The sequence below is a fragment of the Mesocricetus auratus genome, unplaced genomic scaffold (assembly GCF_017639785.1).
Source record: "Mesocricetus auratus isolate SY011 unplaced genomic scaffold, BCM_Maur_2.0 Super-Scaffold_4256, whole genome shotgun sequence".
NCBI lineage: Eukaryota > Metazoa > Chordata > Mammalia > Rodentia > Cricetidae > Mesocricetus > Mesocricetus auratus.
This window is the reverse complement of record NW_024429182.1, coordinates 13,774,809-13,790,757: the sequence shown is the minus strand read 5'-3', so window position 1 is coordinate 13,790,757 and position 15,949 is coordinate 13,774,809. Positions and strand designations below refer to the sequence as shown.

Genomic DNA, 15,949 nt, shown 5'->3' with positions numbered 1-15,949 from the left:
TGGGCCACATCCACAACATGGCACGGGGCATAGTGGGTCACATCCACAACATGGCACGGGGGGGCCACATCCACAACATGGCACGGGGCATAGTGGGCCACATCTACAACATGCTTTTTGTTTTCTTCTTTTTTTTTAATTTCATGCATGGGTATATTGTCTGCATATATGTTTATGTGCAACATGCATGCCTGATACCTGGGGAGGTCAGAGAGGGCATCAGATCCCCCGGAACTGGAGTTACAGATGGTTGGTAGCTGCTGTGTGGGGGCTGGAGATCACACCTGGGTCCTCTAGAAGAGCAGCCAGTGATCTTAACTGATGAACTGTCTTTCCAGCCCCACAACATGGTTTTGGTTGGTTTGTTTGTGGTGTATGTGCTTGTGTGTGTGTGTGTGTGTGTGTGTGTGTGTGTGTGTGTGTGTGTGCGTTGAGCGGGAACCATAAAGTTATTTTATTTTATTTTGGTTTTTCGAGACAGGGTTTCTCTGTGGCTTTGGAGGCTGTCCTGGGACTCGCTTGGTAGTCCAGGCTGGTCTCGAACTCACAGAGATCCACCTGCCTCCGCCTCCCGAGTGCTGGGATTAAAGGCGTGCGCCACCAACGCCCGGCTATAAAGTTATTTTAATTTCTTTTAAAATCAGAAGGGAAATAAATACACTTTAATCTGGACTATATTTTTCTTAGTTTTTTGTTTGGTTGTTTGGTTTGTAGTGGAGGAAGGAACCCACAGAGGCAAAACTGTCTAAGACTCATCCATGTAAGTCATAATGAAGCCTGAGGTGACTTCCTTAATGAGACCATGACAAAATAAGACCAGTTCGGCAATCTGGTGGCATTAGCCAAGACTGGTGAGAGTTCGCTTCAGGGCCTGGCTGAATGTGTGCCAACCCGTTGTCCATTGGTGTTTCTTAAACCTAGCTCTGGACAAGGAATGCGGCATCATGGGAAAAAATTTAGCTGTATCTGAGTGTCTTTACAGGTGTGTTTCCTGGGGCTAAGAGGAATGGCTTCATAAACATCTTAGTAAGAGAACCTGCCTCATTAAAGGCCAAACCTGGCTGGTTGCCATTCCGGAAGCCTGGCTATGACCTGTAGGATTGTGCATGCCAGTCTGTGTGAAGCTGGACATCCTCTTTGAAATCCTTAGTTTAAGAATTAATCATCTTAGGGCCTCTGACATTCTCTATTGTGTCATCATCACTGTCATTATCGTTCTTCTTCTTTAAATTGACCATGACCGTGAGCCAGGAGGAATTTGAGGAGATTAAACATTTTGGTACACTTGGATGCTGGTTGGGGCAGTGACTGGCTGTCTAGAATGGTACTCAATAAATAGGCAATATTACTGTGAAATCACTGCCTAGAATAATGTCTGAATCTCTTGCTAACCAAGGTATTGATGGGATTGACTGGAGGCAGGTGTGTGATAGCTCTGTAAGAGTCCACTAGTGGCCCGACTCTGCTGGGTTTTCTGTATCCAGGACAGTAACAGGCACTCCTAGGCCTCTCATCTTCTCCCTGAATTCTAACGACGAGCCTCCTGTTCCTATAGCAAAAAGCCACAGGTTCCCCGGCTTCCAGAAGGCACAAAGAGACAGGCTGCTGTGAGGGCAGATGCCTATTTGCGGCCTCCTGACTTCTGTGACTTTGAGCCGTTTCTTAGCACTTCCTGTGAGTTCCTCAGAGGAAGTGCACCGTGGTGGGCACAGACCTGGGCTGGATTGTCCCACGGGAGAGAGACTTTTCTCACAGAACTTCTGTTTGAAGCATTTAAAGAGCTGGTAGGTGTTTTTTTTAAGTGTAACATCGGGGAAAAGAATATTTGGTCGAGTTTGTGCCTGAGCCTGCCATTCCTGGTGGTCCTTGGCTGTGCTCTGGGGTTCCCAAAGTACTGCTGCTAATGGGATCTTTGTCATCTAACGTTAACTCTTAACTCCCTAGGTGTTCGGCCTGGTTCATTAGCATCATGGAAGAGTTCTTAAATTAATTCCAAATTAATTCCACTTATGTTTTTTTGCCCCTGATATTTGTTTTTATTTATTTTGAGACAAGGTCTCGTTATGTAGTCTTGGCTGACCTGGAATTTGCCATGCAGTCCAGGCTGCCTTTGAACTCACAGAGACCTACCTGCTTTTTGCTTCCTGAGTGCTGGGATTAAAAGCGTGTGTCACCATGCCTGGCTTTCAAATTTATTTTCAAGGCACATAGAAAATGTGCAGGTAAATATGCAATGATCCAGTCAAGTTAAATAACAGTCCCATCTCTGTAAACCATTGTCTGTTTTTCTGAGCATGGCTACCTATAAACCTTCCCTCTAGCTGTTCATAAAATACATAATACATCTCTGACAGCTCTTGTTAATCCCTTGTGCTGTGTTCATTCCTCCACCTGGCTATATGGTAACTGTTAACCAGTCCCTGTCTCTTCTCATTGGCCTCTAGTAATCACCATTCTCACCCCTCCTGTGAGGCCAACCTTTTTAGCTTCCCCATGAGAATACGCTTTATAGTTATTGCATGGCTAATGCTTTTCTTCCTATCCTCCAAACAACTCCACATGACTTCCTTATGTTGAAGACAAAGTCTGAAAACAGTTTTCTACTTTGATAAGTGGTTTTTTCTCTCTACACTTTACTTGAATGGTGACACATACACTTAAACTATCCAGACATGGGGTGTGGTATAATACAATCATAAGCAAGGACTGACCACTGTTGGCGTGACAGCAAACCATGGCCTTGATCTTATCTTCTAATGACCCATAAAACACCTGTTCTTGATACTGAGGAGAGAATGATGAGGGTGAATGTTTTTATTGCTAGCTTTTAATCTTAGGAATAAAAGATCCTATATCCTGCTAAAGAACCACAGTAGTTTTCAGCTTTCTGTTACTCCAATCTCTGTAGACTTTACATTTTAAAATAAAGAAACATCAAAAGTGCTACAGAAGGAGGAAACCATGCCTTGGACATTTATCTGACAGCACACAGGAACCAAGCAGGTTGAAGGCCGGGGAAACCAGAGCCCTGGAGCTGGTGGCGTTGGGTCACGTCACAGGTAGCGCTGTGAGTTTGCTGCCTAGTGCATTTGGTCACCTTAGATCTTCATGACCACAACTGAGACGTCATCTTGTGATTATGCCCACTGTAGCTGCTGTCACTGATGATGGGGAATAAACCAAGCATTGCCAACAGACTTCTTTCCATTGCTTACAATCCAACCGTGTTTGGTAACTCGTTAGTCTTAATCCATTTCCTGATTAAAGGGCTTTCTGTGAAGATTTAAAGCAGGGCTTTTCACCGTATCTGACAGAGCGCATTCTGCTCTGACTCCTGTGAGATTTTGCAGGGCCTACCAGCAAGGCAGACCCCTAATTACCCGAGGGCATCCACCAACAGATGGACACGTGTTAGTTTTTTCTCAAGTTCCTGCCTCAGCTCCAAGAGTGGACACAAAGGAGGGAAGAAACAGTCCCCGGTTTCCAATAAATACCCTTAAAAACTGCCTCATTTTGAGGACATAACAGTTCCAAACTTTAGACTGTGGTGTAACTGCTTCTAGCAAGAAGTGAGGTGGCAGAGGCTTGCCCAGCTTTCAGAAGTGAAGGACAGTATGTTAGTTACTACACCTGTGGTTCAGTTAGACCTCAACTGGTAAGTCTAAATCCAAAGTGATTTTGCTGGGAGGAGGGGAAAGAGCGTTCAAATTGGCCAGTGAGAGTATATGCATAGAAAGAGTTCTCTCTGTCTCTCTGTCTCTCTCTCTGTCTTTCTCTCTCTCCTTCTCCTCCTCCTCCTCCTCTTCCTTCTCTCCCTCCTCTCCCAATTTGACTCTAGGAAATCCCTGAGCCAATCACACCATTCAAAGATTTCCCTTTTCCTTAAGTTAGGGAAGAGCAACAATGTCTGCTTAGGCCCCAGACCTTAATGGGAGCCTTGCAGCAGCAGAGGCCTGTGCCTGGGAGGCCACTCTCACCTGCAGTGAACTCCCCTCCTGTGACATTCCACTGTCTAGTAGGAAGAGGGCGACAGGAAGGGGGAATACCACCCAGCAAGAGCCATTTGCCACTAGCCATTTTTCAGTAGCGACAATGTGGAGAAAAGTCCTGGCCGGGAGAGCCCACTGGCTCTCAGATGACTTCTTAGTCTTACATGGATCTGCCTTTAAAAGACCGACTTTAAGCACCATGCTCGCATGAATGTGTGGCCAATTAACTGCTTCAAACAGAACCCCAGACGTAAATTTCCTTTGTTTCCGGCAAACATCTTACAATTGAAAGCAAGCCTTAAACCAAAGTCTCAGAGAACCAGTGCCCCGTAACTCACCTGGCTTCGAGTCTGGAGGAGCTGGAAACAGCTTTGAGCAGACACCCTCTCTCTCTTCCTCCTATGCCTGTCTTCCACAAGTTTGCAGGGCCGCCTTTTTTTTTTTTATCCAGCCCCAGCCAAGGTGTGTTAAAGCTGAGTGATCTTTCAAAAATGTTTGCTTCTCCTCTCCCTCTTGTTTCCTTCAGGGCTTTGCTTGAAAACAAGTCCTGACAAAGGTGTACCGTGGTTTGCAGCCTTACCCCACCCTTCCAATTATCTGACACTTGCTGGGTTTAAAAAAAAAATCTGCCTCCAGGAACCAAACTTTATAGAAGGCAGAGAACTTCTCCTGCCAGCTTATTAACCATTTATAGACCCGTGGAGAAGGGGGACGAAGGGCTGGCCCGTGGGAAATACCCTCCACAACTTCTCCCTACCTTTGGCACCCGGGGAATAACCATAACCTAGCAGTTTCCTTCTCCAAACCACAGGGTACCTGAATCCCAGCACACGTGATTCACAGGGCATCTCAGCTAACAAGGGACTGGCAGCCAAGGTGCCTGGGCTCTGGGAGAACCATGAAGACTATGTATTCAAGATCAGTTTTCCCATTCATGCCTTTGCTCTCTTCCCTCCATTCTGGACAGGCCAGGCCAGACTTACCTGGCTCCAACTATGAAGTGACGCATTAGTGGATGCCTGAGACACTCAGGGTTGAGTGGTTGGTGGGCTAAGGTTTATAGATCCTGAGACAGTCAGGGTTGAGCGGTTGGTGGATTAAGGGTTGCTGTTTTGAACGAGGTGACCTGATATGTGATGATGTCCTAAAGGAAAGCCCCAGGTTGGTAATGGGCATTGGGCCACCAATAATGGAGAAAGATGCTCATAGATTGGGGTAGGGACCTTCTTGTCCTCCACATCAGGTGGTCACACAGTCCCTCATTTCTTGTTAGATTGAGTTAGATTGAGTTAGCCCATCATAACGCCCATTTAAATCAATCACTTCTTTAAAGGCCTTTTTATTCAAATACAGTCACATTCCCACGACACTTGTGGCTAAGACATCACATATGACTTGGGTGGGAGTGCATGTCACAATTCTGTCTGTAAGAAACTGTGTGTACGTAAGGTTATATAATTAGGAATGTGACAACTATTGTAAAAAAAAAGTAGTTCTGGATACTGTGAGGAAGCATAATCCTGAGTAGGGCTAAATCAGTGACATTAATGACTGAGGAGGCTGTGAAGCAAGTGGGACAATCATGGTGAGTAGGGAGATGGCTGGGTTCCCTCTTCGCAGGAGGCTCCACACCTGGGCAGGAGAGTGGGTTTTGGTGCCTGGGAATGTTCTTACACGTTCACTCTTTGCAGGCTCTCTCTGAGTGCTTGAATTTCAGATCCTGGGAGAAGTGCTTGGTTTCGGGACTAATTTTCATGGAGCCTATTATATGCTATTTATTTTACACACATTATCTTATAGAACCCCTATTGTATAAGGGATAGTATACATTTCTAAGAACTGGCTTCATTATTGCCCTTGAGACGCCTGGCCCACGTCACCAAGCACTGGATTATTGTACTTATTGATTCAAGCTGTCTCTCTTTCTGTGGGGATGTGCACATGACAAGGTTCAGAGCAAGTTTTTGGGAGTCTGCTCTTCCCTTCTGCCTTGTGGGATTGGACTCAGGCTGTCAGACAATGGCCTCGTCCTCACTGGCCTTGTCCTCACTTTTGTAGCAGAGAATAGTTCTGAGCATCTGGGATAATCAAATCAGAGGCCTTGTATCTCACAGATGGTTGAACCTCTGTTCCATTTGGTCTTTGAAACCCCCCTTCCTGCCCCTTTGGTTTTCCAGGACACAGTTTCTCTGTGTAACAGTGCTGGATGCTCTGGAACTAGCTCTATAGACCAGGCTAGCCTCAAACTCACAAAGATCCGCCTGCCTCTGCCTCCTGAGTGCTAGGATTAAAGGTGTATGCTACCACCACCCTGCCCTTTGAACTCTTTTACCACTGCCTTGTAGATTGTTAAATTTAAGTGTACCCATGGTTTGATTTTGTTTTGTCTTGAAATAGGGTCTTATTATGTAGACCTGGCTGGCCTAGAACTTGCTCTGTTCACCAGGATGGCTTGGAACTCAAAGAGATTCACCTGCCTCTGTCTTCCAAGTGCTGAGAATAAAGGCATGCAGTATCATGCCACCCATAGTTTTGAAAAGGGGTAAACAGGCACTATCAAATAGATCAGACTGCAAACAACAACCTAAAATAAAAAATGTGCACATAGTGGGAGTTTTTCAGTCAGTAGCACTACGATACTGATGCAACTTACTGATAATAAAAGATTAGGTAGAAATTTGTTCATTAAGACAACTGACTGTTTAACTATGGTTACTATATAAAACATGCTAAGCAACCATTGCATAAACATGGCTGGGCTTTCCACCTTCTGGTTCCTGTAATATTATTGATATTGTCCAAATTCCATGGAAAAATCAGGTCCTTGACCTAACTTAACAGCTAATAAGCCTGGGTGTCCATATAAGCACATATGTTCCTATATATTCATGTGTATGTTTGAGTCCTGCTTATAGGCCAGATCTGCACTAGGTATTTTGGGGAAGAAGAAAAAGAAAATTCAGCATTTATCCTCTGCCTCCCCAAGGGTTTCAACTCCCAGCTCTTGACAGAACTGTGTATGAGATTTCCCACGGTGCATGGAGAGAGAGAAGCTGTGTTCTGTCACTATTCACATACAGAACTCTTAGTGCTAGAAATGTTTTAGACTAACTAGAAAACAAGGGAATTTCTGATGAAATGAAGAAGCAGGGAGTCAGCTTCCGGAAACAGACGTGACTAAGACACGAGCAGGAAAGGTGTTCACCTCTCCCGTCTACAGCCAGAGACATGCCAATGAGTCACTAGTCAATTTTTAAAAAGATGGATTTATTTTCATTTTATCTGCATGAGGGTTTTGCAGGTTCTAAGTGTGTGAAGCACCCTCTGAGGCCAGAAGACGGGGTTGGATCCCCTAGAACTGATGATGGTAGGATACTATCTGGGTGCTGGGAACCAAGTCTGGGTCCTCTGCAACATCAGCAAGAGCTCTTAACAACCACCAATCCTCACTTTAGGCCCTGTTGATTTTTGATTGGCTAGGAGTCCAATAAAAGTTCCAGAAAAATAGTCCTATCTCCAAACTTACAGGATCACTTTAAAACAGGCTGAGGAGAAGGTACCTGCTCTCATGTGGTGCGGGTGGACATCACATGACAAGACTTCACTAGCTGAGCATCGTGGGCAGAAAGGCCATCAATGACAGACATGCTTCTGAAAAGTGACAGATATATCCAGATTTTGGTGACCTGGGTGAGTGCTTTTGTTAAGTACCTCCTGTATATGTGTATATATATCTTCATACATACACATTCTCCTTTATTTGTTTGGTTTTGATGACTGTGTCCTGCAGACCCCACCCATCCCGCTGCCTTCCTCCCTTAAGACAGCATCAGTTGGTAGTGGTGATATTGTCCTTTCCTCCAGAGATCTAGATTTTGGGCACTCACTTGCACACTGTTACTGAGAGACAATAAAAAAGTAAAGGGACTTGCTGGAGTTGGCGGCCCACACCTTTACTCCCAGCACTCAGAGCCAGAGGCAGGAAAATTTCTGAGGTCAAAGTCAGCCTGTTCTACATGGTGAGTTATATGCCAGCCAGGACTACACAGAGAAACCCTGTCTTGAGAAACAAAACAAAAAAGTAAAAGGCATCAAGAAGAGAATAGGGGGAAAATGCTATATATATTTTTTGTGAGACCACGCTAATCTCTGTATCTGTTGATTCAACTCCCATATCGAATAGCAAATCCACTGATTTTTTTTTTTTTTTTTTTTTTTTGGTTTTTCGAGACAGGGTTTCTCTGTATTATTTTGGAGGCTGTCCTGGAACTCACTCTGTAGACCAGGCTGGTCTCGAACTCACAGAGATCCGCCTGCCTCTGTCTCCCAAGTGCTGCGATTAAAGGCGTGCGCCACCAACGCCCAGCTAAATCCACTGATTTTTAAAGAACTAATCCCCACATATTAAAAATAATACAAAAATTACTTGTTGTGCTTTGTTATCGTTGCTATTAGGGCTCCTTGACAATATGTCTGCCTGAACTTCCTGGTGACCATGTGTTTCTGGGTAACAGAACTCATCTATAAGGAATTATGTATGGTAAGGGAACGTGTTACAGTTTGTAGAGAAGCCTGGCTACCGGGAAGGATGTGGGACTTGAGGTCTCTGTGTGCTTTTCCTGTCTATATTGTCTGAATAGTCTGTCCCCAGCTGTGAGCCTTGCTTCCTTTATTATAATAACAAAGGACCTTGGTTTCCTTTCTTCCAGTTCCAGCTTCAGATCAGTTCCTGTATCCACCCCAAAAATCACACCTACCTGCTGAATGGGGAAGCCACCACCCTCTGAGTGTGTACCAGCAAGTTATAAGGTGCCTGGAGTCAGCTGAGGTGGACTTCAGGTGTGCAATTAGGGATATATTCACTCTGCATGTACAGCATAGGGGAGAATGTAAGCTCTCAGAACTTTGGAGACTCTCCGCCAGCTTAGGACACCGCTGAAGGGTTGGGTGGTATTAGAAACTGAGGTTGGAGAAAGAACTTCAAGTTCAGGGTACACTGGGAGGGAATAGGGCTTGGAGGAGGTTGGGTCAGCATAGTGTCGAAGGAGAGTAGCCAGGGAGAGGTTGGAAGGCTTGGGGAGGGGGGATTATTGAAGGTGGAAATGAAACAGTGAGTTCTCTGCCAAGGACTGACCAAGGACAACACAGAGAGTGAAGCCTAGCACAGTGGGTGTGAGACTTCAGGGAGATGATAAGTAAAAAAGAAGGGTTGGGGAGACCTTTCAAACATGAGGGCGGAAATTCAAATCCTGACAAAAGGTCAGGCACGGGGCTGTGTCTGCAATCCTAACACTGGGGAGGCTGAAACAAGACCCCAGAGCTGGCTGACTAGCCAGTCTAGCTGAGTCGGGTTCTGTCTCAAAACAGAGTGAAGGCTGGATAGAGACGACAGCCCTTAGTGGCGGTTCTTAGTCTGACAGAGAGATCTGGCACTGGGAGGATGCTGAGAGTTTTCCAGGTGCCCGCTGACCACAGCGATTTACCTTCTCTGCCAAATTCCCTTTCTCAAACCTCCCAGGGCTGCCGCTTGCATTCCAGTGGGGGATGTGGAAACAATAGCGAGATTATTCCCTTTGTCTCCATTCTTCCCTGCCCCCCAGGTTTGTCCTGTGTTCACCCCCTACCACATCATGAATGGGAGCTTTAAAAATGGCCCAGTTTTCCATCTTGAAAGAATTTAGGAATGAAGCAATAGAAAAATACTAGACCATGTCACCTACAGGTGACACACCTAATTGGTTGGACACCACCACTTGCTACTTCTGACACACGCCCTACAAATAACCTGACGTTTATTTCTGAGTATTTAACATTTGTGCTCTTTCTCAAGAAAAAAACACATGTTGGGCTGGCCTTAGCAGTTGCCCGCTTTTGCTGTGGCCACAGCCTGTCCCACCAAGGTCACGTGTCAGAAACTTTATCTTAAAGCAGAGTTGAGAGGGGAGACCTTTCGAGATGATTAGGGTCACAGGAAGTCTGCCTTCATGAACGGATCAATGCCACCATTGGGCTCCTCACAGGAGAGTGAGCTACCCTTTTCTATTCCTCTTGCCATGTGAGGTGTTCTGCCATGTTAGGCCATGTTCTGCCATATTAGGCCATGTTCTGCCATGTTAGGCCGTGTTAGGAGAAGGCTTTCATCAGAGTCTGGTTTCTCAATCTTGGACTGCCAAAGAGGTAAACCCATCACCATTTTTTTCATTCAGATTACCTGCTTCTGGTGTTCTGTTATAGAAGCACGGAACAGATACCTTTTAAGGCAAATCCTTGTGTCGGGATGGAAGCCCTTGGTAGCCTTGGGCTTGGCGGTGTTCCCCTGCCCACCCTGGTGGAGTAACCCTCAAGGCAGGCAGCTCCTCATGTCACCTCTCAGAAATGTCTCGGGAGCTTGTCAGAGCATAAGCAAAGCCCCGTACAGGGGAAGATGTGTTCTCGGAACTAAGTCCGTTGTTTGAAATTCGTGTTCCGCTTGATCCCCACCGGGGAACAAGAAATAAAAACAGTTCATCGAAGCAGCAGGAAGCTGCTTGATGGCTGGATTAATTAGCAGATTTTTATGCTTTTAGGCCACGAAGCTGAAGGGTCTGAGTCAGGCACTGTTCATTCTCTCGTGCTGTAGGCCATGATTCAGGAGCCGGGTTTGCTTTCCACAGGCATGTTCTCACAAAGACCATCTTCATTAGAATGAAGCCGCACCCTATTATCTGTTCTGTGGTTGCCAGTGTATTCCCCACGGGTATGTCTCCAGCACGTAGACTCACGCTGAGAATCAGGTCTCAGTGCCCGACACACCCAATTGACTCGACACGCAGCTGGTTAATGACACTCATCTAGGAGTTCCTGAACTAATTACACCAGCGGTCTCCCACTTGGGGGACCCTGGCGCTTTAACAGTTCACAGTGAGGTTGACTCTGTTGTTGACCTTAGGAAGACCCACCCTTTCTGCTGCTGGGTGCTGGGGATCCTGTCCATTGCTTTCTTGTTCTATCCCAGAGCTACGCCCTCAGGCCTTAGGGATTTCAGCTTACAGCCAAGCAACCACCACTATTTTTAAGATGCAGAGAAATTCCTTACAAAGTCACCCGTGTTCCATTTTAGTCCAGTCTTATCTCCGGTCTCTGGTCACCTACAGTGACCACGGAACTGGTTCCAGTCTCTGTGGCTTTGCTTTTTTCCCAGAGTGCCATTTACGTGGACTAAGCAGTATACATCCTTTTCCTGTTGATGTTTGAGATTCATCCATGATGTCGTGTGCATCATTGTCTGACTTTGTTATGGAGTAATTTCCCATTGTTTACGTGTCCTTATAGTGACAGATATTTGGATTGTAAGTACCTTGAAGTATAAAGATAGGCCAGGTAAATACATATTTAGTTTTGTAAGAAAGAACAAAAATTTACACTGTGCTTTTGGGGGCCCAGAAAACAATATCTCAAATTGTACTTGGGTTCTTTTTTTTTTTTTTTTTTTTTTTTTTGCTTGCTGAACTGGAAAAAAAAAAATCTTAGAACCAATTCTCTGACCTCCAGCCTCCCTCTCCCATTAGGGACAGACTTGGTGTGGCAGCTGGTGTCCCGTGTTGTGCCCACCACATTTAAGCAAAAGAACTTGTTTGCTTTCCATTTCCACCTTGAGGTCCCTCTCTGTATTACAGAAAAAGAGGCTGAGAAATGCAGCCTTACCTGAATGACTGCGTCTGTCCTCTTGGCTCAAATTCCGAGGAGAATTCTTTTACAAGCTAATTTCTGTCTCAGGGTCCATTCCCCCCCTAATAATTATTTACCACTTCTCTGAATTGCCTGTGTTCCCACATGTCCTTTTCCCCTTTGGTGAGATCATTGCGCATGTGACTCTCACTGGGGCCATGTGTAATCACGCTGCTGTGAATCAGTCCTCTGCATGTTAATAAATCCATGTATCTTTCCTCCTATTGATTTGCTGTCATGTTGCTCCAGCACACCTTCAGAGGACAAAGGGAATGCCTTTCCTGTATCCCACAGTGCTGTTTTTCCTCCTCAAGAGCAGCGTAAGAGAATTCCAGGTGTCCCACATCCTTGTCAACTCTTGGCATCACCGTCTGTTTGATTTTAGCCTTTCCAATAACTGTGGAGTGGCATCCACTGCCGGTTTAATTTATAAATCTATAGTGAGAAGATGTAGATCATCTTTCCATAGGATTATTTGCTATTCATGTATATTGTCTTGTGAGGTCTTTGTAAGAGATTCTGTCTATTTAAAACCAATTGTTTGCTGGGCGGTGGTGGCGCACGCCTTTAATCCCAGCACTCGGGAGGCAGAGGCAGGCGGATCTCTGTGAGTTCAAGGCCGGGCTGGACTGACAGCCTCCAAAACAATACAGAGAAACCCTGTCTTGTAAAAACCAAAAAAAAAAAAAAAAAATTGTTTTACTGTTGTTGAAATTTATACTTCTTTGTACATTCTGAATATGAATTCCTCATCAAATACCTAATCCACCAGGGGGCTATGCTTGCCATTTTCTTAACAGGGTGTTATGAAAACATGGGCTAATTTGTATTTTTTCCTATTATGACTCCTACTGGTGTCATTGTGTATAATAAATCTTTGCTTAACAAAGTTCACAAGATTTTTTGATATATTTTCTTCTAAAAGTGTTATTATTTTCATGTTTAAAGAACCATTTTGAGCACTTTTGTATATGGATTAAGGTTCTTTGTCTTATTTTATTTCACGTTAGATCTTCCTGGATATTTGTGCTAAACTTTCTGTTGCTGTGATAAATAGCAAGAAAATAACTTGAGTGAGAAGGAGGTGTCTTGGCTCAGGACATTCCATGTCATCTTGTGGTAGTTTGAATGTAACTGTTTCTTCATAGCAATAAGGAGCCTAACTAAGAAGCTGGTACCAGGGTCAGGGCATTGCAATAGGCTTGGAGTAATAAGTACTTTGGGCCTGTGGATTAGAAAAACAGTTGGTGGTGGTGCACACCTTTAATTCCAGCACTTTGGAGACAGAGGCAAGGCCAGCCTGGCCTACAGAGTGAGTTCCAGGGTAGCCAGAACTGTTACACAGAGAAACTTTGCCTCAAAAAAGCATAAGATATATATGAGAGAGAGAGAGAGAGAGAGAGAGAGAGAGAGAGAGAGAGAGAGAGAGAGAGAGAGAGAAGCAGTTGAATGTTTCAAGCGTTGCTTAATGGGTCATCCTAGTAGGAACATGAAAGACAGGGATGCTGAGTGTGATTTGATGAACTGTGGGTATCAAGAGGTTTCAGAGTATGTAGCCTCTTGGGATTATTGGTGAGGAAGGTGGCTGCTTCTTGCCCTTGTCTGAAGAGACTGCCTAAGGTTAAAGTGAAGAGTTTTGGATTAATTCTGTTGGCAAACGAAATCTCAAAACAGCCTAGTATAGACTCTGCTGTGTGGATGCTAGTGGTAACTCTAATGAAGATTTATCATGAGAAGGAGCAAGCCGAGGAGGGTAAATTATAAGATGTAAATTTTGAGGAGAAAAAGAGCACCAGGGAGTAGAATGGAGCTAAATCTTGTGTTCAGGGAGACAAGTGGGTTGAGAAATGGAATAAAGGGAGTGCTGATTTTAGGACAAGCACCCAGCCAGCTAAGTTTCCAATTTGTGGAAACTAGAGGAAAGTTTAGAGCTAGGTGTGGTGGGAAGGCACACCTGGGAAGGCAGGGGCTGGCTAATCTCTGAGTCTGAGGCAAGCCTGATCTGCAGAAGCAAGTTTCAGGACAGCCAAACTTAGGCAGTGAAAGCTGGCGAAGATGTAACTGAATGACGCAGCTAGGTCGCAACCCCAGCAAGCAGTAGAATTTGGCAGCTTTGGCCACATGGTTCTGGAAGTATAGTTAAGGATAGAAGAAAGGAGTTATGGAATGAAGTTGCTGAGACCAGGCATGTGTCCCTGAATGGAGGCCTGGTAGGGAGGCCATTGTGTGAAACTGTGAAGTTGAAGCCTGGTTTGCCTTGGAGAACCCAAGCTGTTAGAGATGCCAGTGTCATGGGATACCGGCCAAGGAAAGCCATAGGGAGTGGAACCAGCTCAAGAAAGAGTAGTGTGTTGCACTCAAGAACGCTGAATGGAGTTTTGACATGGGACATGAAGGTGCAGATTTTGGAGTTTGCCGACTGTTTTTGGTCTTGCTTTAGTCCAGTATTTCCTCACCATATTCCCTTCCCTGCATTTTGGAATGGTAATGTATATCCTGTACCATTATATGTTGGTAAGTGTGTGGTCTGCTTTTAGACTTTGATTTTATAGGGGATTACAGTTAAGAGATTGCATGGATCTCAGAATAGACTTTGAATGTTGGACTTTAAAACATTGTTGAGATGGTGATAAACTATGGGAGCCAGGGAGTGGAATGTGTAGGTTTGGATGTGTTTGGCCCCCATAATCTCATGGGGGAGTGGCACTAGTAGGAGGTGTGGCTTTGTTGGAGAGGGTATGGCCTTGTTGAAGGAAGTGCATCACTGTGGGGGCGGGCTTTGAGGTTTCCTATGCTCAGGATACCACCCAGTTGACTTCCTGCTGCCTGCACAACGTAGGACTCTCAGTTACTCTAGCACCGTGTCTGCCTGCACACACCTTGTTCCCACCATGGTGATAATGGACTGAACTCTGAAACTGTGAGTGAGCCACTCCAACTAAATGCTTTGTTCACAGGAGCTACTGTGGTCATGGTGTCTCTTCACAGCAATGGAAACCCTAACTAAGACATAGCTGCTTTTGTGTGTCTGGTTTGTGGTGAGATGATCAATATCTCAGGGCGGCGGAGGAGCACACAGTAGAACAAAGTTGAAATCATGGCACCCCAGAGCGCACGCACGCGCGCACACACACACACACACACACACTCACTCACACACACTCACACTCTCTCACACACTCACACACACACACACAGTGCCTTACTAGTGCTCTTTTTTCTTTCCTTTCATTGCATCTGGGTCCCCAGCCAATGGGATGGTGCCATTCATATTAAGGGTAACCCTTCTCACCTTGGTTAACCCTCTTTGGAAATGTCCCCATAGATATGTCTAGAGATTTGTTTCACTGATCTCCTAGGCCTAGATCCAGTCAAGTCAATGGTCAAAATTAACCGTCACAAGTCCAGCCCTTGTAGAGTCCATCTCTAACCACATCACCTTAAGCCATAGAATTTCACCCCCTGACCTCAGAAGGTTGTTGTTATCTTAGAATACAAGATTCATTCAGTCTATCTCTAAGAACATTCACAGGCTTAACAATTCCAACATTGCTCAGACTCCCTTCTGAGATGCAAGGCAAACATTTACTTTGAGTTTCCGTAAGATTAAACAAACAAACAAAACCACAAATACCTTCACTTTATACAATGCCACAGAATAAATATTTCCATTCCAAAAGTGGGAACGGGTGACTAACAAGGAAGTATCAGGCCAGAGCAAAACCAAAACCCTGCATGGAAAAACTAAAGTCTGTCCAGTATCCTTGGCACATGGTATTGTGACATGCGCTCTGTGGACTTGGAACTTTCTGCTATGAGTCCTATATACTTTAACTAAGACTTCCGAAACCTGCTTGGATTCTTCTTTCTCACCAGGAAGGTGACAGGAATTTCTGCCTTGTGTTCTGTCATGGGTGACCCTTAATGCTGTTCTCCTTGGAGAAATACTGTTTTTCCTAAGATTTTAGGTTATTTAAAAAACATGAATTTTGAGCAATTCCAGAGAACTACTTTGACTCTAGTAACACTTAAAATGGATTTATATTTATTCTTCACAACGGCACCTGCACATAGTTTATTGACATTGGATGATTTCAATTGTTGTCTTCCCAAAGTAGTGATACCTTTGTGGCTGTGGTACTTAGATCCACATTGCATCCCAAAATAATGTCTGAAAAAAGAAAAGGACTCTCTCTCTCTCTCTCTCTCTCTCTCTCTCTCTCTCTCTCTCTCTCTCTCTCTCTCTCTCTCTC

The 15,949-nt window shown here is 44.9% G+C and overlaps 1 protein-coding gene across 1 annotated transcript in view; it reads right to left on the bottom strand.

Moving 5' to 3' along the window:
* Window positions 1–4,634, bottom strand: part of Col17a1 (collagen type XVII alpha 1 chain) — a 46,552-nt gene extending 41,918 nt beyond the window's left edge. The window contains exon 1 of the mRNA XM_013120857.3: window positions 4,328–4,634. The gene's annotated coding sequence lies outside the window, so the exon portion shown is untranslated. The remainder of the gene's footprint in view (window positions 1–4,327) is intronic.
* Between the last annotated feature and the right edge of the window lie 11,315 nt (window positions 4,635–15,949).